This window comes from Oncorhynchus tshawytscha, linkage group LG16 (assembly GCF_018296145.1).
Source record: "Oncorhynchus tshawytscha isolate Ot180627B linkage group LG16, Otsh_v2.0, whole genome shotgun sequence".
In the NCBI taxonomy this organism is placed as follows: domain Eukaryota; kingdom Metazoa; phylum Chordata; class Actinopteri; order Salmoniformes; family Salmonidae; genus Oncorhynchus; species Oncorhynchus tshawytscha.
The window spans coordinates 34,802,794-34,829,532 of NC_056444.1; the positions used below are offsets into that span (position 1 = coordinate 34,802,794).

Below are 26,739 nucleotides of genomic sequence, written 5' to 3' on the forward strand. Positions count from 1 at the left end.
TTGTCTGTCTATGACAAACAGAAAGAGTTTTTTGTTTAATATCTCTGAATTATTTTAAATGAATGGGCTGTACTGTAAATCATTCTCTGAATGTTCCACCGTGATGAAACGGTGAAACTCTCTCCTGCTGCTCTACGATGTAAAGATTGCAGGCATGTGCTTTGTCAGTGGCTGTGATGTAGGGTTTAGCCAGGAGTTGATGGACAGTCGGAACTCAGAAGAATGAATGAAATTGTCGGAGGGACATTCCAGCTTCCTGTGATTTCACATCCACGTCACACAGGCTCAGAAAAAACATTACTGTGTCTTTGGGAACCAGCGCTATTGCTCAAAGAAAGCCATTTCAATCTAAGCTAAAATACCAAAAACACACAGGTCCCTTAAAAAAGGGAACTTACATCTAAGAGGTTTAAGATAGTATTTTTCCACATTAATGGGTAGGGTGGCCTCTTTTCAAATTTAGTTTTAAGTTTCATTTATTAGTCATATGTACAGGATTGTCACGGTTTTCCTCCTCTTCCTCTGAAGAGGAGAGGCGAGAAGGATCGGAGGACCAATATGCGGCGTGGTAAGTGTCCATGGTTCTTTTAATAAGAAATACTCAACATGAACACAACTGATACAAAAACAAAAAACAGGAAAGAACGAAAACCTAAACAGTACTGTGTGGTGAAACAAACACAGACACAAAAACAATCACCCACAAAATACCCAAAGAACATGGCTGCCTAAATATGGTTCCCAATCAGAGACAAACACCTGCCTCTGATTGAGAACCAATCTAGGCAACCATAGACTTACATAAACACCTAGAATGATCACAACCCCATAAATCTACAAAAACCCCTAGACAGACGCCCTAGATGAGACAAAAGCCATACATCACCCATGTCACACCCTGGCCTAACCAAAATAATAAAGAAAACAAAGATAACTAAGGCCAGGGCGTGACAAGGATACCCATGGTGTACACCTTCCAACAATAAGCTTACTTGCAAGTTCTTTCTCAACAGTGCAATAACAATAATAAATAATAAAAGATAAGAATATGAACATAAAGTAAATGGCTCAGTAGAATAAACCTTTTAGCATAAATAAAATACAGAAAGGCACAATTTATAGTAGAATATGTATCAGGGAATTGGGGATTGGGGGCCATGTGTTTAAATTGTGCAGTTTTAGCAATAGCAAAATAAGAGTCTGGTAGCAGCAGTTGGGACTGAACAGTTCATAGATGGGGTGTGTGGGGTCCTTGATGATGCTGCAGGACTTCCTCAGGGACCGTTTGAAGTAGATGTCCGAGATGAGTTTGAACACAGCCCAGTGATGCACTGGGCCATCTTCACCACCCGCTGGTGGGCCTTGAAATGCTTTGAAAGGCTGGTCATGGCTCACATCAACACCATCATCCCAGACATCCTGTACCCACCTTCATTTGCATACGGCCCCAAAAGATGACCCAATCTCTATTGCACTCCACACTGCCCTCCCCACCTGGACAAGAAGAACAGTTATGTGAGAACGCTGTTCATCGATTACATCTCAGCGTTCAACACCGTAGTGCTCTCTAAAGGAATCCCTAAGCTCAGGACACTGGGACTGTACACCTCCCTCTGCAACTTGATCCTAGACTTCCTGACAGGCTGCCCCCAGGTGGTGAGGGTAGGCAAAAACACATCCGCCAGGCTGACACTTAAGGCGTGGGTCTTCAGGGGTGAGTGCTTATTCTCCTCCAGTACTCCCTGATTACCCACAACTGCATGGCCATGCACCATCCAGGACTTCTATACCAGGCGGAGGAAGGCCTTAAGGTGGAAGGCCACTCAAGTCATAGACTATTCTCTCTGCTTGGCAAGCAGTACCAATGAACCAAGTCTGGAACCAACAGGACCCTGAACAGCTTCTACCAACAAGCCATAAGATTGCTAAATATTTAACCAAATAGCTACACTGCATTGACCGTTTTGCACTAATGAGTCTTTTGACTCATCATATAAGCTGCTGCTACTGTTTATTATCTGTTGTGCTGCCTTGTCACTTTACCCCATACCTATATGTGCATATCTACCTCAGTTACCTTGTACCCCTGCACATCAACTTGGTACTGGTGCCCCGTGTGCATAGCCAAGTTTTCATTACTCATTGTGTAATTATTTCCCCTGTTATTATTCTTTCTATAATTTTTCTATTTTTCTCTCTGCATTTTTTTGGGAAGGCCTGTAAGTAAGCATTTCACTGTTAGTCTGCACCTGTTGTTTATGAAGCATATGCCAAATACAATTTGATTTACTGCAGTCCCATTGATGTTGATCAGAGCATGTTCCCGTCTCTGTTTCCTGAAGTCAAACAACGTCTTTGTTTTTCTGAAGTTGCGGGAGAGGTTATTTTCCTGGCACCACAATGCCAGTCATGGGTGAACAAGGAGTTCCTGGGGGGCTCCTGTGTCAGTCAATGTGGAGGGGGTGTTGTTGCCAATCCTCACAGCCTGTGGCCAGTTGCAGAGGGTATTTTCCAGACCCAGGGCTCTGAGCTTCGTGACAAGCTTGGAGGGAACAATAGAGTTGAATGCTGAACTATATTCAATGAACAGCATTCTCACAATGGTCTTCCTCTAGATTTTCGTTTTACAAATGTTTCATCACGGGGAAAAAAAATCCCTTTTCTCCGAGTAACCTTGTATTTCCCGACAAAACCGGAAGTGTCCTTCAAAAGCATTATAAAGCATATAAATATGTCTGGATTTGATTCTAACTTTGATTGAAAATTCAACCCTGATGCTTTGATCAGAAAGTCAAGCCTGATGCTACCAGAGCCTGATTAAATGTATTTTATGAGCCCTACATTAAAGGCGCAAGCCCAAAAAATCCCAAATGACTGTGCCATTATCCAATGCATAGGCTATATGATATACAGGATACTGCACATTACGCACAAAATAAAAACATAGAAGTACATAGATGTAGCTATGCTCTCTCGGGTAAATAAATTAAACAAGCTCCAGTAGGCAAATATGTATTGCTGAACTGTATTACTGTATTATACTGTATAATATGGACTGGAATTATGCACCTCGTTCAAACCATGGTATATCAGGAGAGAGCATTCTGGTGCAGCAAATGCAGCGTATAAAATTACAAGTAGGCTTATAGGCTAGCAAATGTAATTTACATTAGTAATAATATTTCCTCTGTTATTAGCTTACCTCCGCTTTCTCTCTCTAGTGTTTCTTCATTCCTTCCGCACTTTCAACAGTTAAATTAAATTAGTTTTGTTGTCTTTATCTTCCTCATTCTAATGTCATGCTTGAATGATATAGGGCTAAAATGACAGACAGAAGGCTTTAACTTCTCTTCACAAGGATTGAATGGCTATGGGTCTGAATATATAACTGCTACAGCCTACCGCCATCTTCTTTCAAATTACCTGTGAGTTCTATTGGCTGCTGTATTTAACATTCAGCAAACAAGAGCTTGCGTGTCTCTTCGAATAGTCTATTGGTATAAGAAATGCTACAAAATAATGTCCAGCAAGCTATTCTATTCTACTTTTTTTCTGCATGGCTAAGGAGCCTTTTTTTTTACAGCGAGAGGCCAGTTGAGCACATGTGCCTGCGTATTGTGCAGGAGACAGAGGCTATAAGTTAGAAGCTTATTATGCATAACACCTCATTCAGTAGCTAAACATAAGGCTAATACTGCATTGCATGTATTACCTGAAAGAGGTAGGCTAGGACTTCAGTATATAGGCCTATATATCAATCTTGAACAGGACTATCAATTTTGGATGCAATTTGACTGGAATTGATGGAGAGAGAGAGAGAAAGACTGTGAGAGAGTGCTCGCTCATGCACTTATTTAAATAAATAATATAGGAGTGTTTTAAAACTCTGCAGCTGCTATTTAAAAAAGTTACCATGATGACATGATAGCTCGACATACTGATATGAGCTGTCAGTCCCCACCCTGAGCGTTGATGATTCATCATGCAGTGACCAGAGAGATGGCCATAGAGATTCCAGATTTAGACATTGCATATAATTTAACAGTTCTGTTTCATGTTATACTCATCATGTAAATAAGGTATTATAATTAATGGTTTCTCACAGTTATTTATCCCGGGAATAGGGAGTGGTTTTGGGGCTGTAAATCTTGGTAAATCTCATTTACCGGGTTCCCGCCATTTAACCCTGGTCCAGATGTTTTAGGGCCGTGTGAATAGCAATGGAAATGGCATCTTCTGTGGATCTGTTGGAGCGGTAGGCTAATTGGAGTAGGCCTTGATGTGGGCCATGACCAGCCTTTCGAAGCACTTCATGATGACAGGGGTGAGTGCGACAGGGCTATAGTCATTTGGGCATGTCACCTTTGTTCTCTTGGGCACTGGGACGATGGTAGTCTCCTTTAAGCAAGTGGGCACTACAGCCTGGGACAGGGACAGGTTGAAGCTGACAGAGAAGATGACCACCACACTCTGATGACGCGACCAAGGATGCCATCTGGGACGGCAGATTTCTGAGTATTTACTCTTTTGGGAGTTTTTCTCACGTCAGCCTCGGAGAGCGAAGTCACCTGGTCGTCCGAAAGAATGAGTGCCTTTCTGGATGGCTCGGCATTATCTGCCTCGAAGTGAGCACAGAATATGTTAAGCTCGTCTGAAAGAGAGGCTTCATTGGGTTCCACACATCTGGATATGCCTTTGTAGTCTATGATAGCTTGTAGTCCATGCAACATGCATCGCGAGTCTGAGATGTGGAACATCAATTCACGTTTGTATTTGTAAATATATCTCTGTAAGAGGATGGATGAACATCAATAATATAGTCGAATTGTTATAAACTGACGGTAAACAGTATTATAGCATCAGATTTGTGGGACGTTGATAAGGCCATATTTCAGCAGGCAAAACTGATAGTGTAGGAGGTGCTTATCTTACATTCTTAGAGGAAGAGAGTGATTTAAGAGTAAATACTACATGTTTGCTTTGGGATTTTTCTGGTTTTGGAAACTGATGCACAGTCTGGAACTACAGCAGAGTATGGTATGGCTTTGGGTGCATTTAGAGCCTTGACCAGTAACTGAAAGGTTGCTAGTTTGAATCCTCAAGTTGGTAGGTTGAAAAATATGTTGATGTGCCCTTGAGCAAGGCACTTCACCCTAACTTCTCCAGGGTTGCTGTTCATCATGGCAGACCTTGGCTGTGACCACATTATTTGAGGATGTTTCAGGAAGAGGGGATATGCAAAAAATGAATTTACACTCATACCGTTTACATGTTGAAAATGGCAGATTTGGGAACTGATAAGTGCCTAAATTGGAACACAGTGGATGTACAATAAGATGCTATAAATGACGTCAGGGCTCTCCGCTTCACAGTGCTGTATGGGTTTTGACTTAAATTAATTCTGAACTTGAGCACTGCACACAACAAGAAGTTGCCCCCATCCCTGCTGCTAGTTGGGCAACTTCAGATTTCTATATTATGAAACTCATGTCACATAAAGTGTAATTTCTTTTATCACTATGCTTGATGTACACTTGCAAGATGACATGGTGTCATACTCTGGATATTTCTGTTGTGTATTGTGAAGAAAATCTGCTGTGGAACACAAACCTGAATGCACTCATTTCAATCTGCACCAGAATTATGATCTGTTTCTCTGAATTGCCTTGTGAAAGCCTAACCCTGTTGGATTGTATTTTCAATATTAGCCAGTCATGTTGGCAATAGAACAAGCTTTCAAATTATGTCCACCTGACCTAGATTGCGATATATAACGGGTCATTTTTGGATTACGTAAACAACAACAGTCATTGTTTGATGGTGGGGATGCAGGGTTGTGTTCCAAGCAAAATAACTACAAGTGTGCCCACTCTAGTTCCTCAACGGCACAGTTAGGAGAGCTCGAAAAAGCACCTTTTAGTGGAAAACTCTCCTTTGAGTCATACAAGCAAGCACATTGACATTACTTAGGAACTTTGTATACTTTGGAGGGGTGTGCGGCCACTTGGAGACAACGGTTGGTCCTCTCACTCAAAAACGTTGCATTTGTTTGTCTTATGTTGTACCTGCCCCACATGTTCCAGGAATATTCTTATCATCCTACTGAATGTATCCAGAGTATTTTTTAGATTTCTTTACCAACAAATGTGCCGAAAAGTACAGTAAAATGGACAAAAAAATCAACAGTGTAATGTTTGGATTCAGTCTTGTGTCAGGTGAACTGTTGTGTCCTTAACTTTGGTCAAAAATCATTTCCACCATAATCTCCAAACTATTCCCTTTCAATTGCTATCATGATTATTGTTATGGATCCCCCAGTACTGCTGCTCATTCCGTTCACCAGCTCCAGAGGTCTCCGTCACCGGCCTTCTAGGAGTCACTGAATTGGATTCATTACCACCAACCACGGACTGTCTTGTCTCATTACGCACACCTGGTTCTCATTCCCCCTGATTAATATGTGTATATACAGTATATGCCCTCTGTTCACCAGTGTCCTTGTTGATTATTGTCCCATGTCCGTTAGTCTTGTGAGTAACTGTGCTCTGTTGTTTTGGCTTTCATGCTACACGTTATTGCGCTTGTTAGTACGGGTCTCGTCCCGTGTATTATTTCGAGATTTACACCTCGCTCTTTTGTTTGGGTTACATCCCTGTGTTTTATATAAACACGTTTTTGTTTTGGGATTTTTCCCAAATTTTTCATCCTCTTACCTCCCTGTTGAGAGGAGTTCCCCAGCAGCATTGTTGGACAGTGGAGGTTGGAGAGGGTGTTCGAGACACTGATGGCATGCTTCACCACTGATCCTGTGCTGCCACATCCCGACCCCTCACTCCCCTTCATCGTCGAGGTGGATGCCTCTGAAGTAGGAGTCGGGGCAGTGCTGTCCCACCCCTCCAAAGCTGCGGCCCTGCTTCAAGCTACTGAGCCCCGCCCAGAGGAACCTCGATGTAGTGGACCGGGAACTCTTGGCTGTCAAGAAGGCTCTGAAGGGGTGGAAGCAATGACTGGAAGGGTCCAAACACCCTTTTCTGGTGTGGACGTACCATCGCAACCCGGAGTACATCAGGGCATTGAAGAGGCTAAACCCGAGACAGGCCAGATGGGCTCTATTCTTTGCCAGGTTCCAATTCACGGTTTCCTATAGGCCAGGCTCGAAGAACGTAAAGGCGGACGCCCTGTCTCGCCTCTATGACGTTGGGAGAGGAAACCCTCCCTCCGCCCCGTATCATTGCGCCAATGGTGTGGGACATGAACGTTGACATATGGCAGGCCCTGTGCAAGGAACCCGCACCTACACAGTGCCCGGAGAACCGTGCCTATGTGCCCACGGTGTGCGGGACTGCCAGCACCTTGGCATACGAGCCAGACCGGGGACTCTACGGGGGACGAGTGGTTTCGGCGCGCTGAGGAGACCTGGAGTGCTGCACACACTCGTCTCCAGCGGGCCGTGTGTCGGCACAATCAACTGGCCGACTGCCACCGCATTGAGGCGCCTGTTTTTTCTCCAGGCGACCTGGTCTGGCTCTCCACCCTCCGCCTGCCCTGCCGGAAGCTGAGCTTGCGGTCTGTGTGGCCATTTAAAGTCCCAAGGAGGGTTAATTACCCCGACTTTTCATGTGTCTTTCCTTGGGTCAGTGGTGCCTGGTACCTTCGCTGAGGCTGAACCCAGTGGCGCCCCGCCTCCTTCTCTGGACATCGAGGGAGGGCCGGAATACTTGGTCTGTGAAGTACTGAATTTGAGGTGTAGGGCGGGGTACGGCCCAGAGGAGCAGTGCTGGGTTCCTGTGATGGACATCCTGGACACTTTGCTGACCAGGGATTATCACCGTTGGGTCACTGACTGACCTGCACCACATCCCTGTGGTCATCCCCAAGGCCGGTGTCTTCCTGCTGCAGCATGATGGGAGGGGGGGTACTCCTGTTCAATCCGTTCACCAGCTCCAGGAGGTCTACATCACCGGCCTTCTAGGCATCACTGAATTGGATTCATTACCACCAACCCCGGACTGTCTTGTCTCATTACGCACACCTGGTTCCCCCTGATTAGTATGTGTATATAAGTACCCTCTGTTCCCCATTGTCCTTGTTGATTATTGTCCCATGTCTGTTGGTCTGTACTTTGTTTTGGCTTTTGTGCTACACGTTATTGTGCGCTTGTTATTACGGGTCTCGTCCCGTGTGTTTTTAGAGGTTTAAACCTTGTTCTTTTGTTTGGGTTACATCCCTGTGTTATATATATATATATATATATATATGTGTATATATATATATATATATATATATATATATGTGTATATATATATGTGTATATATATATATATATATATATATATGTGTATATATATATGTATATATATATATGTGTATATATATATGTATATATATATATATATATATATATATATATATATACACATATATATATACACATATATATATATATATATATATACACATATATATATATATATATATATATATACACATATATATACACATATATATATACACATGTATTTGTCTTGGGCTTTGTCACCGTTATATTCATGACTTACTTTATTTTGAGTGGAGAAATAAAAACCCCTATTACGTATTCCTGTCCCTGTTTCCTATCATTATACAGTGTGACACTTATGCATATGATTTTCATATTTCTTCTCTAAGAAATATTTCAATTTAGCCCTATCCGTGAAAGCCAATTCCCACAAGAGTAAAGGGTTAATACACACTTGCACATGTGTTAAACAGGACAAATATAAGCACCCACCAATTGATTGTACTATTAACATGTTAGTGGTTTTGCTGGCTAAGGAGAGGTGCTTCTTCTTCTAACCTCCTCTTTAAAGTTATGATGTAATTTCCGCCGTGTCAAGATAAGCATTACGGGGTGGGGGGGGAGTGGAGTGAGGTAATCAGGAAGAAGAGATGCTCTGAATCCAATGTCAAAACTCAGAAATGCTGAGTCGCACGCTAGCCAAACCAGAAAGAATCCACAATCCAATAATACAGGTCGATGCTGATACAATCAAAATACAAAGTATTTATATCCAAGTCCATGCTCCACTATTTTAAGGGTGTTAGTTGTTGTGAATAGATATATCAGTACAATATTGATATTTGAGGAATAAACAAGCAAAAAGCATTCCCAAAATTCCTTTATGTGTTTTTTTTTATACAAACATATTATATACAAAAATGCAAAATCTACTATATTATGATTACAGAAAAGTTCCACTGTGAAATTTCAAAGGTTGAATGTCGATTTTTTTTCATGAGGTGTTTCACAGGGATATGGTGTCCATTGCCTTACTGGGAGCATTTTAAAGGAACAGGTTTCTCTGTAATGAAGCAAAGTTTAGTTTTTGCATGGATGGAACTCCAAATTCTATTGTGACATCCGGTACAGGATAACATGTTAAATGCGTAGGAGGAAAGGATTGGATAAAAACAGACAGACAGATAAGATGAGATAAATATTGTGAGAGTTCTCACATATGTTTTATCCATTAGATAGCCGCCTATCTTCTTGGCTAAGAGGCTTTTCCCCCCATAAACGGAAAGATTAATTCATATTTCTCTGATCAAAGTAATAGCGTATACCTTTATATATTTGCTGCATATACTCTGCTGAAAATCTCAGCAGAACCATGATAAAAGCACATGCATTTTTCAAATTGTGTTTCTGTTGCAGAGTATTCAAAGGTTTTGATCATTCTCTCTTGAGCTTCATGGTAACACATGGGCTAAATTCACAGTCATGCCTAGTGAAAGGCAGAGATACATTATCCAGTTTAGTAATTACAGACACCCATGTATTATTCCCTCTTGGAATAAATCATGAATTCCACAAAGTGTTTCAATACTGTTTGAAGTGTACAGTTACATTCAAACAGCAGAAGATAATTAATATATGTTTTGAATGATACTGATATCACACTCAAAGACATCATCTTTAAAAGGGTATGCTAATGCCCTTGAGTACAATCAGAGATTTTGTGAATTCACCAGGAATGGGGTATTCCTATTCATATCTATTTTTTCCTCATATATCCAGCTCTATCCTCCAGCAGAGGCAAGGTATGCCACTAGTAACCTGAAAGGGCCCCAAGCTACAGTAGCTACCTTTCTTCTCTGGAAATCATTACAATCTCCCTCTACCTCTAGGGTCAGTAAACTAATAGTCATTCACCTGTGTGACAGGAAATCTTTGCAGTGTTGCCAATGGGAGCTAAGGAGGTTATGTTTAAGGTTATGGACTCCTACCAGACCCACATCATCACACAGTGGAATTTTTCCTCCAACAGTCCGTCCTCCCTCCCGCCCGCCTTCCTTCCTGTCTGTCTGCCTGCCAGCCAAACCATTTACCTGTGCAGTTGGACTATAATATCAAATACACTACAGACACAGACATACCATAAAACTATAACACATTGTTGTAATGCAACACTCTCCATCATGGCTTTGCTTATGGATAGCCTCCAGTGAATTCATGGCTACCACACCTGTCGACCGTTTACAAGGATTCTGTGGTGAATGTTTCACAGGCATGGAACAAAATGTATTCAAAGGCACAAAAGCCTCAGGCAGTCACTGCTGTGACTGCTATTTTTAAGTCTTAATGCTGTGGTATTCAAAAACAGAAATGGAAGGCAACTAGCTAATGCTTTAATATAATTATTTACCAGTCAAAATGATTCACCAGTCAATGTGTTTGAAAAAGACAAATATGAACTTGACTCAATGACAAGAGGTCAGTTTCTGTCTCTATTTCACTGTACACATTCAAGGAGCTGATACTTCTAAACTGCCTCCAAGCTTTCACCCAGAAACAGTTTTAATTGGAACAGAATGAACAGAACAGAATGGAATGGAATGGAATAAAATCCCATAGGACAGAATATAAAAGATCAGGTTGAACAGGGGTACAATGTCAATAACATTTTGTGTGAAAGGGAAAACCATGCCTTTCTCTCTCGCTTTGACTCTGTCCCCTGTGCCAGAACCAAGCGGTGGCAGTGCGGGAGGGAGGAGTCTGTGGTGGCTGTACTCTGATATGGCCACACAATAATCTCTGTCCTGCAGAGTCGGCACATCTCCTGGCCAGCCGGGTCCTCAGAGGACTAGGTTTGGCCGTTTCTGCTGGACCCACTAGCTCGCCATCCAGCTAGCTAACACACTGCATCACACTCTTACAGCTTACAGTTCACTAGGGTAAACAGACAGACACCCATGCAAAATGATGTCTGTTCTTCTGTCATATTATTTAACTACACTCCCAGGGGATCACATCTGTAACGTTACAGTCGATTTTTAAACTAACCCAATGTCATCTGATTGAAATGATGAGTGGTTCCCAAAATGATTTGGAAAATATTGTTGGAGGTTTCCTTTTCTCCTCTCTAAAGAGGTGTTCCAGCACACAGGAGAAGATACCACCTCCAGAAACTTGACAAAGTAATGGAGACAAATCTATTTAAATAATTGCAGAGTTGGAGTGCACATCAGTCAGAAGGAAATGAGGAGCAATACCTCCTGTAGACAGAGGCTCATCCATCACGGCAGGACCTTAATTTGAGAAGTTTAGGAATCATGCTGTTGATTGTCTGAGCCTTGTCTTAAAGGTCTGCAGGGTCTGGTCAAAACACATGCACTATGTAGGGAATAGAGTGCCATTTGGGAGACAGTTCTGTGTAGTGGATTACCCAAAGATACTTGGATAGCTATGAGGTTTACAGAACAGTTACAGGTAGGTTTACAGAACAGTTACAGTTGAGTTTACTGTAAAGTTTTACAATTAAGACTCCAAACAATCTCAAGTATTGATCCCATTTAAGCAGAAGTCTCTTGACCGACACATTCGGCAGAAGGGGGTGATAGGTGGCATATCCGAATGACTGATCATTTCTGCTCTTCTTATGATAATAAATACAGGACACACATCCATAAACACCCTCCTTTTTCTGAATGCGTCCCACAATGCACCCTATTCCCTATATAGTGCACTACATTTAACCAGAGCCCTAAAATAATGCACTATAAATGGAACAGGGTGCCATTTGTGATGCAGGCCTTTCTCTTTCCCCTGTTCAAACAGTGCTACAGATTATTTCATATAGTGACAGTGAGGAATTTGCAGACGGACTTGGTCTTTTTGTGGAGCCACTCAGTATTGCCATTAAAATTACATGGAGCGCAGTAAAAGTGGGTAGAACCATGAGAAGAGGTTAACACGGGATGCATCCCAAATCGTACCCTGTTCCCTTTTTGAGTGCACTACTTTAGACCAGGCCCATAGTGTTCTGGTTAGAAACTATTATTCTAAGTAGGAAATATGCTGCCATTTGGGACTCAAGAACTCCATTAGAGGGTTCGTAGGGGATGTCACAACTCAGCTGAGTGTATTTGCTGCTGTCTTGTTGTGGGAGATGCATGCCTTTCATGCAACAGTAAGTGTAGTGGATTACCCAAAGATACTTGGATAGCTATGAGGTTTACAGAACATTTACATGTAGGTTTACAGAACAGTTACAGTTGAGTTTACTGTAAAGTTTTACAATTAACAAATCTAATAGATTGTCACCTGACTCTAAATTGTTAATCTAACCAGACCTGTACAAAATGGGATTGTCAATAAGTTAACACAATTATCAGGGAACTCCATCCGGCCCATCAATGTTATCTAAATGCTATTGACACAAGTCAGTTCCAGAAGTGCTAAGCAATGTAACAGACAGGACATGTGCTGTAGTCATGTAGCATCACCATCGCCAGTGTACATTAATGCATTATATGTCTCCCTCGTTTATCACATAATTCATGTAGTTACACACAGTGTGGGTGCATGTTTTGAATGCTAAACTCTCTCCTGTATACCCTCCATAGATACTGCTCAAGAGGGCCATCTCCTGTTCTATGTAATAGTGGACTCCTTGGAGAATGATTTGATTATTCTAAAGCAAGTGTTTTCAGCTGAATGGTGATAAGACAAGGGATGTGTCCCAAATGGCAGCATATTCCCTATATATTGCACTTGTTGTGACCAGGGCCCAAAGATCTTATCCTATGAGCACTTGTCAAAAGTACTGTATTATGTATGAAATAGGGTGCCTTTGCAACACAGCCCAAATACAGCTATGTATATGCCTCTGAAGAGTGCGACATTAGATCTGCTCTGAGAAAGTGGTGCAGAGCAGTGTAGGCAAGTGTGGGTTTTGCATGCAATCTGAAGGTATAGGTCGGGGAGTATGCCTGTGCATAAATATGATGTCAGACGAGATTCAGGAAACTCATGAAGTGTCACATGTCATCACTGTCATATATACATTGTATTCTCCTTTGGAATTCCATTACAGAAAATGGAGATGAAAGGACTGTGAATGCACACAGCATTTGCATTGTTTTCAGTACAGCATTCCAATTGGCAATATTTACCTATATTCACATATCAAAGTACCTGTTGGGTTTAGTTAAAATGTTACCATTATGTTACCAAATCATTTCTTAAAAAAGAAATACTTTCAGCAGAGTAGATATACTAAAACAACCACTGAATAAAATGCTTGCTCACCGCTTTCAATTCTCCCTAAAATCTATATCCTGTCATATCCAGTATGCAATGCATTATGAATGCATTGGATTTTCGACAAACAAATACTCCACAGCAATGGATCACTGAGATGCATAACTCTCTACGTGTGCATTCAATTTGTCTCCCCACATGTAAACCCTACAGGTATGTGCGGTGTAGCAGTGTAGATATTTAATATGCTGTACTCATATCTTCTTCTACAGCTCATCTGAATAACATGGTGCATCTATGATCCCTTATTCCACATGTAGCATATCATGTAGTGTGTGTTGCCTTTTCATATTCTCTCAGGTTGTTGGTACAAATCCCCTTGGATACTACCAGAAATCTTCAAATTCACTAAGGTAATTCAGCAATGTATGTAAACATGGGCTATAATATGCAGTATATAAAGTCGTACCTGCAATGTGAACATTCCAAAGAAGGCTGTGTTGTTTCTGGATTAAAAAAAATGTGCATATGAAAAGCACACCCACATTTTTACTGTGAGGGGGTGTACGCCCTCGTCTCGTGCCTCTCGGGGAAAGCCCTGAAGGGGGGCTCTTCACATGTACCATCTGTGGCCGCAGAGGTCACACTGCCAGTCGGTGTCGGGTTGGTTCCTCTGGGGGTCGTGGCAGTAGGCAGAGCGCTCTGGCGTCATCCCAGGTGAGCTTGCACTATTCTCACCCAGAGCCCTCTGTTGCCCATCTGTTTTTGCAGGCCAAATTTCCTGAGTTTTCCCCACATTCACAGCATAAGGCGCTCGTCGATTCAGGTGCGGCTGGGAATTTTATCGACAGAGCATTTGCCCATAGTTTAGGCATCCCCATTGTTCCAGTGGTTAGGCCCTTTCCAGTTCAGTTCAGTTCTTTGACGTTCACGGTGGAGGTGGACGTGTCGGAGGCTGGGATAGGAGCCGTGCTCTCTCAGCGCTCGGGTACGCCACCGAAGCTCCGCTCCTGTGCCTTCTTTTTGAAGAAGCTCAGCCCAGCGGAGCTAATCTATGATGTGGAGGACCGGGAGCTGTTGGCTGTGGTCAAGGCTTTGAAGGCGTGGAGACATTGGCTTGAGGTGGCTCAACACCCTTTTCTCATCTGGACTGTCCACCGCAACCTGGAGTACATCCAGGCAGCGAGGAGACTGAATCCTCGTCAGGCAAGGTGCACCATGTTTTTTACCCGTTTTGTTTTCACCCTTTCTTTCAGACCAGGTTCCCAGAATGTTAAGGCAGATGCACTGTCCCGGCTGTATGACACAGAGGAGCGGCCCATGGATCATACCCCCATAATCCCGGCCTCCTGCCTTGTGGCACCGGTAGTATGGGAGCTGGACGCGGACATTGAGCGGGCGTTACCTGCAGAGCCCGCTCCCCTCCAGTGTCCTGCTGGGTGTCTGTACGTTCCGTCTGCTGTCCATGACCAGTTGATCTATTGTGCCCACACGTCACCCTCCTCTGGTCATCCAGGCATCGGTCGGACGGTGCGCTGTCTGAGTGGGATGCACTGGTGTACAACCTTAGCAAAGGACGTGAGGGTTTATGTTACCTCCTGCTCGGTGTGCGCCCAGTGTAAGGCCCCTAGGCACCTGCCCAGAGGTAAGCTACAGCCCTTACCCATTCCACAACGGCCTTGGTCACATCTGTCAGTCGATTTCCTCACCAATCTTTCTCCCTCAAAGGGAAACACCACAATCCTGGTCGTTGTGGACCGTTTTTCCAAGTCCTACCATTTCCTCCCTCTGCCTGGTCTCCCTACAGCCCAACAAACTGCGGAGGCCTTGTTTACACATGTCTTCGGGCACTAAGGGGTGCCTGAGGATATAGTGTGTGATCGTGGTCCCCAGTTCACTTCGAGGGTCTGGAGGGCGTTCATGGAACGTCTGGGGGTCTCGGTCAGCCTTACCTCGGGTTTTCACCCTGAGAGTAATGGGCAAGGGGAGAGAGTTAACCAGGATGTGGGCAGGTTTCTGTGGTATTATTGTCAGGACTGGCCGGGGGAGTGGGCGGCGTTCGTGCCCTGGGCTGAGATGGCTCAAAACTCGCTCCGCCACTCCTCCACTAACCTCTCGTCTTTCCAGTGCTTACTGGGGTACAAGCCGGTTCTGGCACCTTGGCATCAGAGTCAGACCAAAGCTCCTGCAGTGGATGACTGGTTCAGGTGCGCGGAGGAGACCTGGGACGTCGCCCATGTTCACCTCCAGCACCAGAAGGCCAGCGCAGACCGTCACCGCAGTGAGGCCCCGGTGTTTGCACCTGGGGACCGGGTCTGGCTCTCGACCCGAAACCTGCCGCTCCTCGTTCCATGTGTCACTCTTCAGGCCGGTGGTGGCTGGCCCGCTCCAGGAGTCTGAAGTGTGAGAGGTTCCTCTGCCCCCTTTAAACATTGAGGGGGCCCCGGCGTACTCCGTTCGCTCCATACTGGATTTGAGGCATTGGGCGAAAGGCCTTCAGTACCTCGTGGACTGAAAGGGTTACGGTCCAGAGGTTGAGATGCTGGGTCCCGGTGGAGGACATTTTGGACCCTTCTATGCTGCGGGAGTCCACCGTCTTCTTCCGGATTGCCCTGCACCTCGCCCTCCGGGTCGTCCCTGAGGCCGGTGGCTACTGTCACAACTTCCGCTGAAGTTGATCCCTCTCCTTGTTCGAGCAGCGTTCGGTGGTCGACATCATCGGTCTTCTAGCCATCGCCGCTCCACCTTTCATTTTCCATTTGTTTTGTCTTGTTTCCCCGCACACCTGGTTCACATTCCCTCATCAGACTAAATGTATATTACCCTCTGTTTCCCCATGTCTGTGTGTGGAAATGTTCTTTGTGTAGGGTGTTACGCTACAGGCGGTCTTGTGCTAGGTTTGTTTCAAACCTAGGTTTGTTTGTTTTGTTTATCAAGTTCATGTTACTGTGGTTGTGCTTTGTGCTGCCTCGCCTGTGCCTTTGGGCCAGGGTGTATATTAAAGTTCTCCTGTTATCACCCATCTCTGCTCTCCTGCGATAGACTTCCTGGCAACCAGTCACTCACCCCGTTACACTCACATGTGAAATGGAGTTGTTAAAATATGTTAAATGCGTCTCTTTTCCTTTTAAAGTAAGTGGTACGTTGTTTAACTAAAATAGTGTGCAAATATTTCATCAATGACAATATGATTCTATTTGACATGATCACGTAGTTCTGTCTTTTCAATATGACTCCACATGAGATTTGAAATCACAATTATTTTGCGCTGCAAATTCTGTAGCAGTTTGTTACACATTCATTACCTATAATACATCTCTGCACAAAAGAGTACCATCTGCACTGCTATTTTAGTTATCGGTTAAATATGACTTCTCTCTCCTCATTGATTTTATTTATTTATTTCAGCAATTTGAGGGGTTTTCTGTATAGTTGTCTAATATTGATAGGCCATATTATTCCGTTTTAATGCAATGCCTCAATCACTATAAATATAATATTATAAATATAATATTTTTCCTTTAATAAGTCCAAAGTGTAGGAATACAGGTGAAATCAGTTAGTGAGACAGACATGGTGGCATAGCAGGAAGATTGGCTTGCCGTAAACCAAGAGGCTGTGAGTTCAAACCCCAGGTGAGGACATTTTGAAGATTAATTGCTATCTCAATAAACATACACAATGTAATCATGTGTCAAATATATGATTTGAAAAAACTATGTAAAAAGTGTTGTTTGTGTCTGTATCCCAAGGACACAATTTTGTTTGCAGAGCATCACCTGTTAAGTATCATGTGAAAAATATTCACATGTGAAAATCTGAATCCACATGTGAAAGGTTATGTGATCACATGAACATCTACATGTAAAACTTCATATGAAATATCATCACGTGAAGTGTTCCAAAAATATGCTTTCACATGATTTCACATGTGAAGTTATGTTCCTTAAATGGAATCTCTTACTAAAACTATTTTAGCAAATCCAATGATAAAATGTTTTGTTTTCATCTGATTTACAAGAGTGTTAAACATTGCTGTGAAGCTGAACCACATGCAATCAAAAAATGTTTACTTTTGCTTTTTGGTTTCCCTCAAGGCAGTGTTGAAATCAGCTCCTTGATGTTGCCCAAACTACTTGACAGGCTATGGTTTGATATCCAATGTTTGAACACTTTCCAATGCCAAGTTGAACATCAATATTGCCTTTTAAATGCAAATGAACAAAAATCACTCACTATGACTTATAAACAGGGTCATCACACAGTCCAAGTGAGGGATGCTTTGACGCTTGTGCCAATCTGCATTCGCTGACACCTACTGTGTCATCTATGAACAAATGGATAGGCTCGCTTTGACCTAAAGACCACAAAGACAGTACAGTCATGCATGGGAGACATTCTTTAGTAGGACTGACTGTACTCTGAACACAAACCTCCTGTCTCTCTCAAACTCTTTCTGCAAGAACTGTTTCAAGGACACCCGCTGGTTCTGTTCCCTCTGTATGCAATTCCTACTCACGTGTGGTGTGGATAACATCTAACAACTTACTCATGTGCCGGGGGGTGGGGGTTAATGAAAGAGACTTTATTGACAAGTCAAAATATATATCATAAAAAATAAAAATTGACATCAAGGAGGCTTTGAAAGCCATTTGGGGCAGCTGCAGTGACAGAAATGTCCATGAGTTGCTGGCACTGTAACTCAGTTAGTTCATCATTGACTTGGAGGAGAAATATATTCATTATCAGCATAGCCTACCTTCTAAAAAAAACAACAATGAAACACAGCCCAACTAAGATATCATTAAACAGCACACTTACCTTGAATGATCACAATTATAGCAAACAGTTTCAAAGTCAGCTTAATCCAAGGTTCTTTTCCCTGTGAAGAATACAATGCAAGCTTCTCCTCTCTTCTCCTTTTTTCCTCCGCTCTTTACTTATCTCTTTTCTCATTTACCCCTACCTCTCTTGTTGGTGCGTTTCTTTCATTATCCTTCTCTGTGCATAGCCTAGTGCCCACGCCAGAGCTGATCCCGGAGCGTGTGCCACTAGAAGTATAAAACAATAGGGTGAGAGAGAGGTAATGTAGGAGCCACAATGAGTCTCCCTGTGGTTTTACAATGACGAGTGAGAGCGAGCGAGAGAGGGGAGAGAGAGAGAGCAAGCAAGCTTGTATGAGTGTGTGAGAGAGCGAGTGGAAGAGAGCGACAGAATGAGAGAGGGTTTGTAAGCACTGACTAGCTCGCTGACTGGCTCAGTGGCGAAGGGCTTGCGTGTACGCTGGGAGCTGGGGCAGCCGTGATTGGTGTGAGGCAGCCCCCGGTCAGGTCCCCGGGGCACTGGGATCTTCATCAAGCAGATTATAGGGAGCTGGAGAGCCCTCCCTCCTACAGTGAGAGAGCCAGTGATGTACGCTGTGGTCACTGGGGGGATATTCTAATCAGAAAGACAGTAGTGCCACTTGGGGATGGCATCTCGTCCAAGCTAATGTGTTCACAGATGATTCCACGGAAATGGGGGAGTACTGTAGTAGTGTGGTGATGGGAGAGACAGAGATAGCAAAAGGGGAGGGGGTTGGTTTACCATTAGGGCTTAACTCTTATTAGAGTCAGGTACATCAGCAGGCTTCCACTAATATGCCCTCATAACCCGTCACACAGAACACAAACAATACAACAAGCCCTTTACCTTTTCTATATCCTGCAGTAAAGCAAAAACTGTAAAAAACATCAAAACAAACTTCCTGGTCCCTCTGAAGTCTGTCAGTAGTCGTTAACATGTGACCTCCATTCTCATATTTCCATGTCTTGCATGATTAAATGCATTGCTAGTTTCCTCCACTTGGAGATGGACTCATCGATTGCATCCCACATGGCACCCTATTCCCTAAACAGTACACAACTTTTGACCAGAGCCCTATGGGTCCTGGTTAAAAGTAGTGCAGTATATAGGGAATAGGATGCCATTTGGGATGTAGACGAGGACTCCTCCACTCCACTTGGCCATGATGGGTAACATCAGACATTGTCTCTCCTTCACGTCTGGGAAATTGAAGAGGAAACATGAGATTTAACCTTTCAAATGAGATCTTAATGTGATGAGAAAAACGGAGATGACACACATCAGTCCTAGGAAAAGGTTACGGAGGCATTAGCATTTAGCATGTCTAATCCACATCACAGTAGGATTGTCTTGAGGATGAGCAGTTTTTTACTGCATTAGAACATCCACTGCCTGACTAAGTTTAATTTGGAGATTGTAATACTACAATAATAATAATAATGCGTTTTATTTGCGCCTTCCAAGTTACCCAAGGAAACATACAGAGTAAGGAATAAAATGTAATAGCAAATTTAACATGAAAATACTAAAAGCAAAGTGCATTACAACAACGGTGCATGGCACCCAAAAAATAGCAAGCTCAATAATACAAGGGGAAAACAACAACAACAAGGTCATCAAGGCAGTTAAATTTGAGAGGCTAACTTCAACAACCTTTCCATCCCCTGCATTAGTGGTTCCCAAACTGAGGGGTCAGCAGGAATTTAGTCCAGCTTTCGATTTAAGATTTTGCACTACCAATTGTTTTTCCCTTGTACATTCTGCTATTACAACTTTCAAGAGTAAGTTGAAAAACATTTTTTTTTAAATGAGTTATATGGTGCACTTGATAAAAAAAATGTATTGGCAAAAACAGTGCCTTGGAGTTAATGTACTAAAACACCCACAGTAGAGTAGAACAATTGAAATGTCACTAGGGAAGTAATTGAGATGATTTGTGTGCCAAAAAAAATAAACAAAAATCTGTCATAAATGGAATGCTCCACTACACCTTGCAATACTGTTGTTTGTAGAATGTGTAAAAATTACAGGCACTCAAAGTCCTCTTTTTGAGATAAATAATATTCCAGATTGACAACACTACTAACCAAAATTATAAACAGCACAGACCAAACATTAATTAGTCACTCAGTTGAGATGCTTTCATTACTATCCCCCTCCATCACCCCTCCCTCCCGGATCAACTCCTGTCCAGATGGCATGTCGCCGCCCTAGAGGACGCCATCTTTAATCCTCTTGGCACATGCTTCACTGAGCGAGAGAAAGGTGGAACGGATGCTCAGAGTCAGGAGGCGTCAGCCGGCGGGGAGTTTTAGTCAGAATGGTCCAGTAAAGTCACTGGGAGTGCGTCACCAATGGCACCCTTTTCCCTACACTGTAAAAACTGGTTACTAAATGTGAAGGTCTTCTGAAAAAAATACATTTGGAAATGGTTTATTATGGTATCAAAGAAATTTAATTTCTTAATATACATGGAATTGTTTTAGTTGCTTGCATTCAATTGAATATATGTACATAGATAATTCCAGAATAGAAAGTAAACTTGGAACAAAATGACAAAATGGGGTTTATTCAGGGATGGGCAAAAATTACAAAACACAATTATAAAATACCAAAAAGCTCAATGTATCAAAATAAACTAAAGCATACTTGTATTTTGAAATGTATTTAATTAAAATGCATATATTTTGTTTTTTAAAATACATCAATAAATTTGCAAGTAGCCGACCTGAACAGCAACAATATTCTCAGTAACTGTTACAGAAACCATTTTACTTGCTATGACTATTTGTTTTTTATCTACCTTTAGTTTAATGCACTGACTGTAAGAGTGTCTGCTAAATGACCAACATGTAAATGTACATGTGGAAATGATCATACTGAAATGAACTGCAAAGCAAACTTTGTATTATTATTGCCATTGTTTCAGGGTCATGTCTAGATGAGATACAGTTTAACCTAATTCTCCTAACCTGGTAGTTAATTCTCCAGTAAAATTCATTGAACACCCTCCCTCTAATAGAATTAACTGAAAATAATGTTTACAACCGCAAATAACAATAACTGTAGCGACCCTGTGTTTATAAATGTGGATATCGACTTTGCCACTTCAGCATGCTTTTATGGCACAGTCAATGTCTTGCAAGGCAACGGGCCAGAAGGTAGAAGGTTCGCCAACCACCACAGACGAATTCACTCTCCCTTCGTGTTTTAATACTCTACAATCAGAGCTTGCTGCAGACAATGATCAGCTTGGAGGAAATCAGATTTTCAACATTTTGATGCAATTCATAATTATATAAACTACATGCAACAAATTTTACACCAACAGGTTTCTGTGCCAATGTACCACACAAACAGCAAACAAAGCATACCGACTTCGGCACTTCAAATATTATGGTTCGCCTTCTCTAAACCACAATAAATTGATTATTTTAAATCTCGAAAACAGAAAATACATCCCTTTCTACCTTGTAGGCTTACCCAGGATTGAAGGCTTGGCTTGACAGCCTCAGAATGTCATTAAACGTTTTGGGGTTTTGTAACAGATGTGTTTTTCCTTTCATCAATTGGATTGATTGATTAAGTTTATTTTTTATTTTAAAAAGTACATATACACAAAGATTTTTTTACGAGTGACTGGGATTGCACAATAAAGTTGGGGACTTATTTCCAATGTGGTCCCAATTCTTTTTTACATAAATACATACAGTACCAGTCAAAAGTTTGGACACCCCTCCTCATTCAAGGGTTTTTATTTATTTGTTACTTCTTTCTACATTGTATAATAATAGTGAACACATTAACGCTATTAAATAACACATATGGAATCATGTAGTAACACCAAAAAAGTGTTAAACAAATCAAAATATATTTTAAATTTGAGATTCTTCAAAGTAGCCACCCTTTGCCTTGATGACAGCTTTGCACACGCTTGGCATTCTCTCAACCAGCTTCATGAGGTGGAATGCTTTTCCATCAGTCTTGAAGGAGTTCCCACATATGCTGAGCACTTGTTGGCTGCTTTTCCTTCACTTTGCGGTCGAATTCATCCCAAACCATCTCAATTGGGTTGAGGTTGGGTGATTGGTTGGGAGATTGATACAGACACATTACAGAGATGGAGACAAAAAACTGCTCAACCTCCCGATTAGTTTGAGTGGAGAGTTTAAGTACACTTCTTACAAGCTTGCCATTTCAGAGTTTCCTTTAGGAAAATTTGGCTCCAGATAGCATGACAGGAAAGATTTAATTTAACGAACATTTGTGAAATTAAATGTACATCCATATGCATTCAGATCCAACCTGGCGCAGCCAGCGACATCAATAAACAAGGGATGTTGGCCAAAACAGCCTGAAACAAATTCTGAAAACTTTTTATGCAAAAAAAATGGGTAGATATGCCGATGGCTACTGCATCATTCGTTTCCGATCAAAATAACTTTTATAAAGATACAGTTTATAGTGTTAGATTATAGGAGTAACATTTGTAGGCCTAAAACAGAGTCAGTTTGAGTGCAGGATGCACTGCCCTCACATGTTTTATTTATTTTACCTCTTTTTAACTATGCAAGTCTGTTAAGAAAAAAATCTTATTTACAATGACAGCCTAGGAACAGTGGGTTAACTGGCTTGTTCTGGGGCAGAACAACAGATTTTCAACTTGTCAGCTCAGCGATTTGACCTTGCAACTTTTCAGTTACTAGTCCAACGCGCTCATAGGCCTATAGTAGCTAAAGCTTAATAATAGCCACACCATGCTGTACCAAACCTTCACAAATGTTTCAAAACGTTATTAGAGTAATATCAAAAGTCAGTCAAGACGTTGTTTATAGGGAAAATACAAGCAGAAGAGTGAATGTAAAATGTAAAAAAAGACACTGCTCTCCCCTGTGCTCCAAAAACACCCACACAATCCTCCCCAAAGCAACCCCCAAAAAAATGATTGACAAACCTATTTTCGACCACTCCTCCCTCCCAGTAAATTTCGATCTGTCACCAACCTGCTGCGTAAATTCTCCCAAAACTGCAACGAAAAGTACATTTTTACAAAAGCTGTAAGCTTTCTCAAATCAAATCAAAGTTTATTTGCCGAATACAACAGGTGTTCACCTGACAGTGAAATTCTTACTTACAGGCTCTAACCAATAGTACGAAAAAAAGGTATGTGTGTGTGTGTGTGTGTGTGTGTAGTTAAGTAAAGAAATAAAACAACAGTAAAAAGACATTTGAAAATAACAGTAGCAAGGCTATATACAGACACCGATTAGTCAGGATTAAAGAGGTAGTATGTACATTTAGGTATGGTTAACGTGACTATGCATATGTGATGAACAGAGAGTAGCACTAGTGTAAAAAGAGGGGTTGGCGGATGTTGGACACAATGCAGATAGGGTTTGCCAATGTGCGGGAGCACTGGTTGGTCGGGCCAATTGAGGTAGTATGTACATGAATGTATAGTTAAAGTGACTATGCATATATGATAAACAGAGAGTAGCAGCAGCGTAAAAGAGGGGTGGGGGGGGGACACAATGCAAATAGTCCCGGTAACCATTTGGTTACCTGTTCAGGAGTCTTATTGCTTGTGGATGAAAACTGTTGAGAAGCCTTTTTGTCCTAGACTTGTCCTAGACTCGGTACCGCTTGTCATGCGGTAGTACAGAGAAAAGTCTATGACTGGGGTGGCTAGGGTCTTTGACAATTTTTAGGGCCTTCCTCTGACACCGCCTGGTGTAGAGGTCCTGGATGGCAGGCAGCTTTGTCCCAGTGATGTACTGGGCCGTACGCACTACTCTCTGAAGTGCCTTGCAGTCGGAGGCCGAGCAATTTCCGTACCAGGCAGTGATGACACCGGTCAGGATGCTCTCGATGTTGTAGCTGTAGAACCATTTGAGAATCTCAGGACCCATACCAAATCTTTTTAGTTTCCTGAGGGGGAATAGGCTTTGTTGTGCCCTCTTCATGACTGTCTTGGTGTGTTTGGACCATTCTAGTTTGTTGTTGATGTGGACACCAAGGAACTAGACAAAACCTTGTTTTGGTGGCATCCATTGGAATAATACTCAGCATGCTTTGGAATTGTCAAATTTTGCATTCACATTTATATTTAGTTAATTTAGCAGAAAATCTTATTACACCATAGTGCCATCAGACAGCTGATACCAATGAAAGGGTGCCACAAAGTGGTGAACCACTTTTAAAAAAAATACAAATTACAGCTCTCAAAAGTATCTTGTTACAAAATACATTGGAGTGAAGTTCAGCCCAGTGTAATACAAATGACAAATATGGCCCATCTTAGTTTGTATTCATACTATTTATTAGGTTTAACAAAAGAGGAAAAGTAAGTTGAGAGTTGAAATAAATAGGTTGCAACTTGAACATATAGGTTTGTTAATAATCAAATATAACAGTTTGCATTTAATCATATATTTGGTTTCAACAAATGTAGTTACTTAATTTGAGAAAACCTAACTCATTTACTTGTAACCAGATGAATTATTATCTTCTAGGTTGACCCCCCCTATTTTGTTTTGCAGTGTATGTATAATAGGGAATAGGTTGCCATTGGGGAAAAATACACTGTACACACAACCCAACCCCCCCACCACCACTACCCACAGAAGTGTATACGGGCATTCCCCTACTGTTGTGCTCTGAGGGCTCTAGATGTCTACTGTTGGTTACAGAGGGGCCTTGACTCCAGTAGGTTACAAAAATGAAAATGAAAAAGTTGCATAACTACCTATACAGTAAATCCCTCCAATACATGTGTGAAATTGATGTGCAGTATGTAGGATCCATAAATCCAGTACTGAGTTTCGTGCTTTACTGGAAGCCATGATTATCAAAGATAAAATGTCCTTTAAGGAATGGCTTTCATTTGCCAAGGCACTGATGTAAAAGCATTGACACAAACTCAGAGTTTAGGTTCAGATGTGTAGAGTTGGTCCAGTCAAGAAGATGTTTTGAAAATGATAAAATCAACTTTGGTATTTTAATTTTTTTTCATAATGTTCTGGATTATCGTACCGTTTTACTCAGATCCTTGAAGTTTTCAGAAAATCATAGCTGATCAGTGCTTTTATCAGCCAAACTTCTGAGGAGTGCTCCATCATTTATTTTACAGATGAGAGATTAGACCGTCCAGTTTTCTACTGTATCTAATAATGATATGGTTTGTTGTTTTCATACAAGTTGTGTCAGCTCAGAAAGCTAAAATTAGGAGGCTTCTCTCTATTTTGAATCCAACTGATATGAAACCTATTGTAAAGGGGAGTAAATACTTAGATATCTGATACTTAGATATCTGTTTTCCTCTTTTCCCCGTCAGTGACTATTGTTTTTTTCTTGCTTCAGTTTCCGTGAGTGGCTGGGGGGGGGGTTGAAGGCAGCCCAGTCGGACAATAAGGACCCAGGTGTGGTTCTCATTAGTGTGTGAGCTAATCGAATGGCTGCCTTCTGCCTTTCTTTCTTTCTCCAGACAACAAGACCAGCCTGTCCCGGGGGAGCCCAGGACCAGTGGAGGGCAGCGGCACTGTCTGCTCTGTCTTTGCTTTGTGGCAGACATTGCAAACACTGGGAGGAGTGGCAGGAAAATTGGTCCAAACAGCCTCACCACAACACATGAGGACCTTGGTCTGGTGTGGTGTCTTGAGGATCACAAGGAACACACTGTGTGTCTGACTCTGATTGGGCTCAAAGGGAAATAACTGTGTTTGCATTTAGGGAGTTATGATGGTTGGGAGTGTCAGGGAATATTCCTAACAACAGCATTTCTATGTCCATCATTTTCTTGATCGCAGGAAACGTTGCCATGAGAAAAAGAGAACCTAGTCAATCTATAATTGATGAGGTTTGTATATGGTTACTAACCACATATATCTGAGAAAATGATGTCATTAGGTAGCTATCTAACTGTGTGCAACTGACAATTTGTTCCATAACAATGTGCACTGACATTGCTCCAAAGAAGAAAAACACAGCTGGGAGCTTTATGTCCCTTTGGGAGTCAAGGCTAAGATGAAAAAAAAAGTTTATGTTTATATGTTGCATTAGACTGCCAGGCTTAAAAGCACTGCAGCATGCAGTGAAGAAGAGGTAAACAGAATCCAGTTGGTTGACTGCTAAGTAACACCTACTGTCATGCCTTGACCTGAGTATTCTTTGTTTTCTATATATATTTTGGTTAGGTCAGGGTGTGACATGGGTGATGTATGTGTTTTTTGAACTGTCTAGGGGTTTTGTAGGTTTATGGGGTTGTTTACCATCTAGGTGTTTATGTATGTCTATGGTTGCCTAGATTGGTTCTCAATTAGAGGCAGCTGTTTATCGTTGTCTCTGATTGGGAACCATATTTAGGCAGCCATCTT

At 42.0% G+C, this 26,739-nt stretch overlaps 1 protein-coding gene across 1 annotated transcript in view; it reads right to left on the reverse strand.

Moving 5' to 3' along the window:
• The window catches only part of LOC112215608 (cadherin-12-like), a 207,253-nt gene extending 188,549 nt beyond the window's left edge, over nt 1-18,704 (reverse strand). Inside the window, exon 1 of the mRNA XM_024374772.2 lies at nt 18,344-18,704. The gene's annotated coding sequence lies outside the window, so the exon portion shown is untranslated. The remainder of the gene's footprint in view (nt 1-18,343) is intronic.
• Between the last annotated feature and the right edge of the window lie 8,035 nt (nt 18,705-26,739).